General features: G+C 36.9%; 1 protein-coding gene across 12 annotated transcripts in view; it reads right to left on the bottom strand.

The window, feature by feature from the left end:
• Positions 1-12,801, bottom strand: part of BIRC6 (baculoviral IAP repeat containing 6) — a 267,757-nt gene that overhangs the window by 51,958 nt on the left and 202,998 nt on the right. The window lies entirely within an intron of this gene.

Below are 12,801 nucleotides of genomic sequence, written 5' to 3'. Positions count from 1 at the left end.
CGCCTCGAACTCTCAACGTGCTGAAATTACAGGCGTGAGCCACTGCACCCAGCCAAAAAAGGTGAACTTCTAAAAAAATAACTTTACATTAATATTTATATTCTTTTCCTTTTTTTTGTGTGCCAAGGTCTCACTCTGTTGCCCAGGCTGGAGTGCAGTGGTGTAACCATTGCACTTTGTAGCTCTGACCTCCTGGGCTCAAGGATCCTTCTGCCTCACATTCCAGAGTAGGTGGGATTACAGGCACATGCCACCATGTCAATTTTTTCTATTTTTTCGTAGAGTTGGGGTTTCACCATGTTGCCCAGGCTGGTCTCAAACTCCTAAGCTCAGGCAATCTACCTGCCTTGACCTCCTAACGTGTTACGATTACAGTGATTAATATTTCAAATAGATTACCCTGAAAAAAAAAAACTTTCCTTGTAAGGCTATAGTTTCTTTTGACCATTTCTCTCCTTCCCCATTCTTGTTTGTTTGTTTTTTGAGACGGAGTCTTGCTCTGTCACCCAGGCTGGAGTGCAGTGGCACGATCTTGACTCACTGCAAGCTCCGCCTCCCGGGTTCATGCCATTCTCCTGCCTCAGCCTCTCAAGTAGCTGGGACTACAGGTGCCCGCCACCATGCCCAGCTAATTTTTTAATTTTAATTTTTAGTAGCGACGGGTTTTCACTGTGTTAGCCAGGATGGTCTCAATTTCCTGACCTCGTGATCCGCCCACCTCAGCCTCCCAAAGTGTTGGGATTACCAGCGTGAGCCACTGAGCCCGGCCTCCTTCCCCACTCTTTTACCAGGTACATCATTTTGATATACATCCATCTAATCCATTTTCTACATGATGATATTTCTATGTGTGTACTATTATGTGGATTAGGTATTATCATCCCCACTGTGTGTATGAGAAACTATTTACTAAGTTGCACAAGCAGCTAAATAGGAAGTAAGAAGACCAACAGTGAAAACCTGGTACATTTAGCTTTAGTGCTTTTCCCATTATCCCATGATACTTCCTGAACTGTCCAGTATGGCAGCTACTGGCCACACGCTATCTGAATTTTAACTAAAATGTAAGAAAACTAAGAATTCAGTTCTTCAGTTGCACTAACCACATTTCAAGTGTCCAATAGCCACACAAGTCCTTAATGAATGGCATAGATACAGAGTGTTTTCATCACAACAAAAAATTCTTTTGGATAGTATCATCTTCAAGAGACAAATTCCTGACATTCTGTTTTATAAATACAAGCCAGGAAAGGCATGTGGATATGGGGATTCCCCAAAACAAAAACATTTTTTAAAAAAAGCATAAGAAGTGGGTAGGCCAGGTGCAGTGGCTCACGCCTGTAATCCCAGCAGTTTGGGAGGCCGAGGCAGGTGGATCACCTGAGGTCAGGAGTTCAAGACCAGCCTAGCCAACATGGCAAAACCCCGTCTCTACTAAAAATACAAAAATAGCCAGATGTGGTGGTGTGCGCCTGTAATCCCAGCTAATCGGGAGGCTGAGGCAGGAGAATCGCTTGAACTTGGGAGGTGGAGGTTGCAGTGAGCCAAGATCACGCCACAGAGTTGAAGGCTGCAGTGACCTATGAGCACACCACTGCACTCCAGCCCAGGTGACAGAGAAGACTATGAAGAAGAAAAAAGAAAAAATATATAGTTACATCATATTCACACGTAAGCAAAAGGGCATAGAGAAAACAAGACAGCTCCTCTGAAATAAATGAAACATGCTATTCCCTCTTATTTAACTGATATCTATTTTATCTATTGAGTTAGCATTAGGAGAGGCCAACTGGGAATCTTACATTATGGAAACAGAAGAAGATATTCTCTTCATATCAAGGAGTATGAAGGCAAAAGCTAGCAAAACAAGGTAATAATAAGCACTGGCCCACGAGACTGGGATTAGTCCAAAAAATGTGAGAGATAAAATTGTGTGTTTATTTTACAAAAATCTTTAAAATTTTAAAAAGAACTTTAAATTTCATTACTGTACTTCAAAAATATCTCGATATCAAATTTCTTCATTTTAAACTAAAAATATCAAGTTTTTTGTATTTCTGTATTTTTCTTGACAACCATTAGTTATGTAAGTATGCTTTTCAAGTCAAATTCTATATTAATGCATATGACAATCTATGCCTATGTCTGGAACCTGACATGTGTTATTTATATCGGATTTATTATTATTATTATTATTATTTTTGAGATGGAGTCTCACACTGTTGCCCAGGCTGGAGTGGAGTGGTGTGATCTCGGCTCACTGCAACCTCCGCCTCCCGGATTCAGGCAATTCTCCTGCCTCAGCCTTCCACATAGCTGGGATTACAGGCGCCCGCCACCACACCTGGCTAATTTTTTTGTATTTTTAGTAGAGACAGGATTTCACCATGTTGGCCAGGCAAACTCTTGACCTCAGGTGATCCACCCGCCTCAGCCTCCCAAAGTGCTGGGATTACAGGCGTGAGCCACTGTGCCCAGCCTTATTATTATTATTTTTTTAAAGATTTTGAAGACCCCCCCCCTTCAAGAGGAGAACTTGGAAAACTAATGGAGAGCTGATTTATGCTCTCCTTTTAAGACATGTGCTTTTATTGTAAATTAATGTGTACCGGTGGTCAGCAAGCAACAAGAATGGATAAAGATAATAAACCCTTAATGAAAACCTGCCTGTTAAAGCACAAAACAACATAAAAACTATTTCAATCTTGAATTCTTTAATTCTATTTTTGCCATGAAGAGCTTCATCAGAAAACCCTTAGGTGTCTTTAAATTTAGCTCCTTTACACATACTTCATTGTTATTACAGGATTCAATGTGCTGCCTGCCTGACAAAGAAAGAACAGAGGCACACTGTTATGCAACACCATGTCTCCAAGTGCAGCTTGCAGCTCCTTTACTCAGCAAGCACCAAATGCATGTTTAATCAGTATTACAGCTTACAACCAGGCAAGTAAAGTCACTATCCTTCCAATCCTCAAAAGGGCCTGTTTGCTGAATTATGCATAGCTTGAAGACTATCTTGGAATTATCATCAACAGCTACAGATGCAGGTGTGTGACATTACAAAACTTATGCCAATAAACAATTTTTTTCATTTTTATAGTAGTAACTGGTAGTAGAGAGAGGAATAAAATCACTTTACGCATTTGGAACTAAAACATTTCAATGGGGAAAAGTATCTTCAAACAGCTGAAAAGAAAAAGAACAGTGTAAAGGTTCATCAGGCAGAAAATTCAAGAGAAATAACCATGAACATTAGCATTTTGGAGGAAATATGTGATTCAGCATATACAAAAACCTAAAAATACTAAAAAATAGAGCCTATTTACAGTGTGACTTATTACTTGCAGAGGCTAGCAATTTACATCAAATAGTTACAGTGAAATTTACCATGGATTACTAACAGTGAAGATACATCCCTTCAGGATATACTGAAAACATTTGCCATCTTTGATATGAAGCTTGTCCAGATTTTGTTTGGAAGCCCTCCATGAAGAGAAAAGGTTCATTCATCACTATTGTGGCCTAAAGCAACATATCTGATAACACTTTACTCCTGATGCAATGTAGGGTAAGCAGCACTTCTCTTTTAATTATTTTAAAACTCTGACATTTAGTAACTCCATTATTTTAAGCTTAAATATGTGATGTGTTTAATCTGTGGAAATAAATCTTTTATTAAGAAGAGATAAACTGCTATTAATTGCTTTTTCAAAATATTAGTAAAATGGAATTAATTGCAATACTAGATTATAAAATTAATGACACAATGATCCCCTAATCTTCAAAGGAAAAAATTATTCAAATCCCTATTCTGCTCAACTACTCCCCAAAAGAGTTGCTTTAAAAAGGAGTTGATGTTCTAAACTTACCGAATTGTATACACTAAGTACAAGAAGTATTTTGTATATAAATTACAGTTCACATTAAATACATCAGCCTAGTTAGATATGTAAAAATTTTTAAGTATCTTTGTAGCTACTAAATATAGAATACATAAATGGCAGAATCTAACTTCCACATTTTCATCATATTTTCGGCTCTTTAGCCCAAATGTTAAAAATAACAGATTTTAAATTCTATTAAAATACACTCATTTACTATCATTTTCCAACACATTAACAGACTAAAGTAGGACTGCACACTAAAAAACTAAGCAAGAAATGCAACACGTATAATAAATACATTTACTAGCTCTGTGCTAGTAAATACATTTTCTAGCAATTTTCTAGTATGTACTAGTATTTCTAATAAATACATTTTCTAGCAATTTGCTTCACAATCATTCTCTTTTTCTCTAGATGAAGACATTTTCTGGGAAAACTGGTCATCACTACAGCAGAAGATGTTAAGAAGCAAGAAGAGAAGGAAGAAAAAGAAGAATCTATCTTGACTATGTTAGGTATAGCTGGAACAGTACTTAACCTCTTAGTGATTGTTTTTGTCTACATCCATACCACACTCTGAAGGTCTCGTTCAAGGGACAGCATTCAGGGCAAAACCTGGCTCTAACAAGAAAGATTTAGAAGACTATCCTTTAAAAGCACACCTCCAGAATATTAAGACATACATCCCAGGGTAACTCCCTTGCTCTAAGAGCAATTACTATATGATGCTTCCAGCTTGAGGAATAAAATTATAACAAAGCAAACAGGCAAATTTTAACTTTACACAGAGGAAAAAAACAGAGTACAAAGCAATGAATATGGACACTGAAGACAGACTACTCCAAGACATACAAGATTTAGTAATGTATACAACACACAACAGCAAAAATGCCACAACCATTTTTCTAAGAGTACATATAAAATACATATTAATTAAAATAAAACTGCATTTAGGTTTGAGTTTTCCTTAAGCCTCTAGTAATCTACTTAATACAGGAAAGGGAAATTTAGTCAGTATGGGAAAGAAGACTATGAAAATGTTTAGAAAAATGAAGTTTTAGTTAGCATTAATGAACACTGAATATTTTAAAAACTGTCTTTGGAAATTATGTTTTAGTAACTCAAAGGAAATGAGCCTTAGCATGACCTTTGGTAGTTAAGCAGTTGTAAAGACAAGGCCACATAGAAAAATAAAGACTACATAGAAAAGAAACTTTCTTGTTTCAATAAAGTATTGACATTATTTCTCTGACAAATGTGGGTAATACAAAATAAAACTACCATTGTTAACATTTTAATATATTCTCTAAGTAAACTGGAGTAACTCTTTCTTTCTTTTTGTTTTTTGAGATGGAGTCTTGCTCTGTCACTCAGGTTGGAATGCAGTGGCTCATTCTCGACTCACTGCAACCTCTGCCTCCCAGGTTCAAGTAATTCTCGTGCCTCAATCTCCCAAGTAGCTGGGACTATAGGTGCCCGTCCACCACACCCGGATAATTTTTGTATTTTTAGTTTCGCCATGTTGGCCAGGCTGGGCTCAAACTCCTGACCTCAGGTGATCTACCCACCTTGGCCTCCCAAAGAGCTGGGATTAGAGGCTTGAGCCACCGTGCCTGGCCTGTAGGACTTTTTTAAAGCATTTCATGATTTAACATAAAAACATCTAGTTTGCATAACAATTATATAGCGGAAATACAACTGGCATAAACAAATCTGGAAACAAACACAACTCACTCAACTGGGATGTTTCAGAGAAGAAATGGAGAGTTATGGCTAATCTGGTAGGTAGTTATGTGGAAATCTGATTAAGCTTTTCTTAATAGCTGGACTACAGTGTGAAAGGTGACAATATAAGGATTAGGTACATGAGCAGCTCATAGGAAAGAAAGGACTACTCTGGGTAGTCAAGAATGGTATCCTTGAAGTGTTTGAGAAGTGAACTAATACTTAATCTTTACAAATCTGTACAAATCAAAGCAATTCAAAACCCATCTAAATTTTAATTTAAGCAACCTGTCCTCCCCTTATAAAACTTACCAGTCATAATTATTTAACACATAGAGTGATATATTCTATACCAAAGTTATTTCCACATTGGATGCCCTTGACAAAAATGAAAACTCTAAATAAAAAGAATTAACATTTGTTGATAAGCACTTACGTTATACTGAGTCACTATCAACATGCCTTGCTAGTGACCATATATAGAAATAAATACATTAAACGTGGGCAAGTGTTTTAAATTTTATTGGTACTGCTCAGCTAATTGTCACAAAAACTAGAGCCATATTAAAATACTACTAAAATATACTTTGGGCTAAAAATAAAGTGGCAGGTTACTCTACTTTTTTTTTCTGATATAGGGTCTACTCTGACACCCAGGCTGGAGTGTAGTGGTGTGATCACGGCTTACTGCAGCCTCACCCTCCTGGGATCCCACCTCCCGCGTAGCTGGGACTACAGGTGAGTGTTGATTTTTTGTTTTTTGTAGAGACACGGTCTAAGTTGCCCAGGCTGGTGATCCTCATGCTTCAGCCTCCCAAAGTGCTGGGATTGCAGGTGTGAGCCACCACACCTGGCCTGCTACTTTACTTAGTAGAATAATCTGATAGATTATTTTATTTTATTTATTTTATTTTTTTGAGATGGAGTCTTGTCTGTCGCCCAGGCTGGAGTGTAGTGGCTCACTGCAACCTCGGCCTCCGGGTTTTCAAGCGATTCTCCTGCCTCAGCCTCCTGAGTAGCTGGGATTACAGGCACGCACCACCACACCCCGCTATTTTTGTATTTTTAGTAGAGACAGGGTTTCACCATGTTGGTCAGGCTGGTCTCGAAGTCCCGACCTCATGATCCACCCGCGTCAGCCTCCCAAAGTGCTGGGATTATAGGTGTGAGTCACTTCACCCGGCCTATTTTATTTTTTAATAGAGATAAAGTCTCACTATGTTGCCCAGGCTGATCTCAAACTCCTGAGCATAAGCAATCCTCTCATCTTGGCCTCCCAAAGGGATTACAGGCATGAACCACCACCACAGCTCCCAGACTCTTCATTAAAACAGTACAAAGAAATGGCATAATTTGACCGTTTCAAATGAACTATTACCATGAAAACTATAAATAAGGAAATACAGTTAAGTATCATGTTACAATAGCTCGATAATTTTTCATTATCCGTTTCTCAGGCAGTGTATATCAACAAAATAAAGTAATTTTATAAATAACAAAAATTATATATTTTCTATTGGTATCAAACCTTATCTTTTCCTGTAAGAGCACTAATACAATTTCTATGTCCTTTTTAATTTGGAGAGCCCTGAGACCTAGCAAGATGGCTAGGTTTCCAACTGCACATCTACTTTGATGTAACTACTAAGTAATTTGAATTTAATAAATATGGTCATATTTAAATTAAGACATCTGTCATAACAACAAAACTAATCTTATTCTCAAACAGTATACTCATAAAATTAAATACCTACTCTTAAAGAAACATATCTAAAGGTAACATAAAATAATAAAAAGAGCTTTAAACACACAAAATACACTGTGAGAAAAATCAGATGGTATATCAAAATGCAGTAATGGGTTTTGACACATTATAGTTTGTTATAAAACTGTCAAACCAATATTAGGGAAATTAAAAATTTTAATCCTAGTATATACCATCATTTAACTAAGATAACCAGCCAAATCAGTAGATACTTTATAATTTTCCCAATGAAGTCCTGTGCCTGCTCTCATGTCCACCTTACTCTAACACATCACTTACTCATTTTTCTTTTTCATAATGACAAGATCCATTTATATCTTGCTTCTAAACTTGAAAATGAGTTTAATAATCACCATGTTACTGCTAACCAGTTAAGCTTGAGCAACTGAATAAATTTCTCTAGATTTCATTTGTTCTTTTCTAATCTGTGAATTGTCAGATTAACCAGGATAACAGCAATTTCCCTTGATAATCTAAAAGAATATTCATCCCCATATAAGACCACTATTAGGCCGGGCGCGGTGGCTCAAGCCTGTAATCCCAGCACTTTGGGAGGCCAAGGCGGGCGGATCACGAGGTCAGGAGATCGAGACCATCCTGGCTAACACGGTGAAACCCCGTCTCTACTAAAAATACAAAAAATTAGCCGGGTGTGTTGGTGGGCGCCTGTAGTCCCAGCTACTCGGGAGGCTGAGGCAGGAGAACGGCGTGAACCCGGGAGGCGGAGCTTGCAGTGAGCCGAGATCGCGCCACTGCACTCCAGCCTGGGGCACAGAGCAAGACTCTGTCTCAAAAAAAAAAAAAAGACCACTATTAAAAAGGTAAAGATTTATTTCAGTAAGAATTTGTAGCATACCCCACTAAGTTAATGGCAAATAATTTAATGTGTGCTGAGACTTAATATGCTCTTTTCTCAAAAAAGGAACATACTATTTTCTAAAATAGGTGAGGGTCTCTAAAGTAACATTCTGCCTGTTAACATTAACATCTGAATATTACCAAATACTTCTTAAAATGAAACAGGATCTCCATCTAGTGGCCAGTGGGGTAACTCCATACTATACAGGGGCTAGAGAAAAAATGATTCCGGCCTACAAAATGCAACTTTCAGAATACCATTTGTTATGAAAAGTGGAAGTGAAATGTTGAGAGAGAAATTAAAATGAACAAATAATTAGTATATTTTCCTATCTAGAACACTAACAGATGTCTTTATTTTAGTAAGCAACAAGAAACCAATTATTAAAGCATCAAACTTACTATTTTGAGTAACTGGAACCATGATGTTAACCTTTGATAAATCTGATGAATTAAGCCTAAATATGAAGATTTATGTTTCTGCTGTAATGCCACCAAACGCTTTTTTTAAAGTATCCATTCACTTACAGGCCGGGTGGTGGCTCACGCCTGTCTGTAATCCCAGCACTTTGGGAGGCCGAGGTGGGTGGATCACTTGAGGTTAGGAGTTCGAGACTGGCCTGGCCAACGTGGTGAAACCCTGTCTTTACTAAAAACACACAAAAAATTAGCAGGGTGGGTGGTGGGTGCCTATAGTCCCAGCTACTCGGGTGGCTGAGGCATGAGAATTGCTTGAACCCGGGAGGCGGAGGTTGCTGTGAGCCAAGATCATTATCACTGCACTCCAGCCTGGGCGACAGAATGAGACTCCGTCTCAAAAATAAAATAAAAAATAAGTCTCCATTCTTTTACGTATCTAAATTTTCCTCTCCACCCATTTTAAGATCTACAAAAAGAGGTCAAAATAGTAGGAAAACTACTGTTAAGTCACAAAAATTTTATGCTAGAAACAGTGAATTCAAAAAGATGAAATATCAGAAATTTATCTTTTTTTTTTTTTTTCTTGAGACACAGTTTCACTCTTGTCACCCAGGCTGGAGTGCAGTGGCGCCATCTCGGCTCACGGCAACCTCCACCTCCTGGGTTCAAGTGATTCTCCTGCCTCAGCCTCCAGAGTAGCTGGGATTACAGGCATGTGCCACCACACCTGGCTAATTTTGTATATATATATATATATATTTTTTTTTTTTTTAGTAGAGACGGGGTTTCTCCATGTTGGTCAGGCTGGTCTCGAATTCCCAACCTCAGGTGATCCACCTGCCTCGGCTTCCCAAAGTGCTGGGATTACAGGTGTGAGCCACCGTGCCTGGCCAGGAATTTATCTTAAGAATATTAAATGTATAAAGCTCTGGATACATAAATGTTCCCAGTAGCATCTAATAATTTTAAATTTTACAAATTAAAGTAACAATCTAAAAGTAAATTGTTTAAATAATGGCATAGCCATTATTATGCAAGTAAAAAGTTCTTAGGCAATTATTTAATGACTAAATACAATATACTTAACGATTAAATCACTAAATATAATCAGTGCCTACCTCTGGAGAATAGGATCTGTGTCTCAGTTACAGAATTGTGACAAGTTAGTAATGGAAAAAAGGTTGTCCTTTCCCCTAAGGAGCTTGTATGCTCCCTCTATTCTGGTAATAATTTTACAACTAACAATATTCTCTTTTTACCTTTGATGCAAAGATGTTCAGAACTAAAACTGAAGATCAATTTTATGTGCAATTATTGTTGATCCTTATGGTCAGCTTAGTATTATCATTTAATATGTTCAGGCCAGTTTTTAAACTTCTATTGAAATAAAACAGACTTAGCTAACCAGCTACATAGTAAACTCATTAATATGAGAACTTGAAGGTTTTATTAAAATGAGGAGCAGACTCTGGTATTCATCTCAATCTTTAACAGTAATTAAACATTAATGTTTAAAGATTACAAAGTATCTAACGTATACCTGTAGCCAGAAAGTAAGAGCAAAAAGGGTGTGGGACAGTAATAAGAAATCACAATTGATATTTAAAATTAATGGCAGACCAATCTCTGCACTGAAAGTAGGGCATAAACTAGTGTATTCCTATACTTTCTTGTCTTGCTCACCAATCATTTAAAAACATGTTATAGAAAGAAAATGTGCATTATTTTACTAAAGTTCTCAGAAAAGCCTATTACGTTAGGCCTGCATTTTTTTCTATCATCTGCTAGCAATATAAGCATATCATCCCTTGAATACAATGTCTCAGGCAAAATTATGAGGACTACTCTCACACTTACAATCTGTAGAATATTCTATAAAATAAATGGTTATATTCTGTAAAAATATCAGTATTATGAAAGATAAAGATAGGCTAGGAACTCTTCCAGATTACAGGAGAAGAAAAGGACATGACAACTAAATGAAGTAAAAAATGGTGGAGTGGATCCTATCACATACCTCAACTTCCACATTGTCGAAAATAATACTATATACACAAGTGAAAAAATTGGAAAATAAACTTTAAACTAATTTTCCAAAATAGAAATTTTACTAAGTCTAAGGAAGACTCTGGCTAATTTGTTCAGGTTTTTAAATGCCACTTAAGGCAGGGTGTGTTGGCTCAGGGCTGTAATTCCAGCACTTTTGGAGGCCAAGGTGGGCAGATCACATGAGGCCAGGATTTGAGGCCAGCCTGGCTAACATGGTGAAACCCTATCTCTACCCAAAATACAAAAATTAGCCGGGCATGCTGCTGCATGTCTGTAATCCCACCTACTCAGGAGGCTAAGGCAGGAGAATTGCTTGAACCTGAGAGGTGGAGGTTGCAATAAGCCAAGATCACGCCACTGCATTCCAGCATGAGTGACAGAGGGAAACCCTATCTCAAATAAATAAATAGTAGCCACTTAAAAAATTATTACTATTCTAACCAAAACTGATAACTAATTATATATTTATATTTACTTACATAATTATATATGTACTTATATACTTATATTTACTTATATAATATTACGCTGTGTTTTCCTGAAAACAATCCATATTTAATATCATTTAGGAGGCATGCTACCGTTTAACCTACTGACTACAAGTTACATCATTTTATCTTAATATAAGGTATTATCTCAAAATAAGTATTTGTTACCACATCCAAATACATCAATTAGAATTAACCACTGGACAAGTTACCAAATTCAAGAACATCTAAAGCCTGATGAAAGAAATTTCTTTTTTCCAGGAAAATAATAAATCACAAAAGAAAGGTCAAACTTTGATCTGTCACATTAAATTTCTAAAATAGTTCCAAGAGCCAGGTGTGGTGGCTCACGCCTGTAATCCCAGCACTTTGGGAGGCTGAGGCGGGTGGATCACAAGGTCAGGAGATCGAGACCATCCTGGCTAACATGGTGAAACTCCATCTCTATTAAAAATACAAAAAATTAGCCTGGCGTGGTGGCAGGCGCCTGTGGTCCCAGCTACTTGGGAGGCTGAGGCAGGAGAATGGTGTGAACCCGGGAGGCGGAGCTTGCAGTGAGCGGAGATGGCGCCACTGCACTCCAGCCAGGGAGACAGAGCAAGACTCCGTCTCAAAAAAAATAAATAAATAAATAAATAGTTCCAAGATACAATATCTAAGTCTCTGCAATTCCATACATTTACCAAAAATCAGTTTAACATACACACCTTCCCAGGAAGTGCACTTACATGAACAGCAATTACTGTAAATATTATGTAAATAATCCTGGATTTCCTTTTCAACAATGAACCATAAAGATAAAAGCTCAGTGTTATAAGAGAGTCAATTTCAGACCAAAACAGAAATTTAAAATTTTTGGTAGGTCATATCTTCACAGTATAAGGATTAAGAAAATAATACTTTAATAATAGAGAAGTGAGATAAAGAGAAACCTATCTCACCCTATTCAATTGTTCTATACAATCTAAAATTAAAATTCATAGTCTCAAACATTTTAATAAAAAAATATATTATGCATTTGACATCTACTTTTTAAAAAAGGCCAGTCTGATGTATCAAACAGGTCAATCTAAACAAACAAAAAAATCAGTCTAATACTTTCATGAAGGAGTTTGAGACAGACTGGGAAATAGCACATTTTTAAAGGACAACAATCTTCCTGATACTGGGGAATACGGGCAATAATCCCTTCAAATACTAATATTTTTACCAGACATCCAACTGTGTCACTTAGCTGCTACCAACCACAAAATAGACTACCAAGATTCATTCCCATTGTTTCCCTTATCTGTTCTTCCTTAATAAATTAATGAAATACATACAATTTTCATGAGTAAGAAGATAAATAAAGACAGAGGTAAGAATATGAGTAAAACAGAGTTGTAACAATAAATAATAAAGGTTTTGGCTGAAAGAAATAGATGTTAACTGCTTGTTTCCCTTGGAAATATCTATACATTTCTGAACATGTAACTTTCTATTCTTAGGAAAAGAACACATTTCTTAGATAATTCCATAACCAAGGAAATAATAAACTATATTATTCAATCAATAATCAGTTGTATACTGGCAAAACAAGCAGCTACAGTACTTTTATTATTGAATTTTA

The sequence above is a fragment of the Hylobates moloch genome, unplaced genomic scaffold (genome assembly GCF_009828535.3).
Source record: "Hylobates moloch isolate HMO894 unplaced genomic scaffold, HMol_V3 SCAFFOLD_13, whole genome shotgun sequence".
NCBI lineage: Eukaryota > Metazoa > Chordata > Mammalia > Primates > Hylobatidae > Hylobates > Hylobates moloch.
The sequence above is the reverse complement of the archived record's forward strand: the minus strand, read 5'-3'. Positions and strand labels throughout refer to the sequence as shown.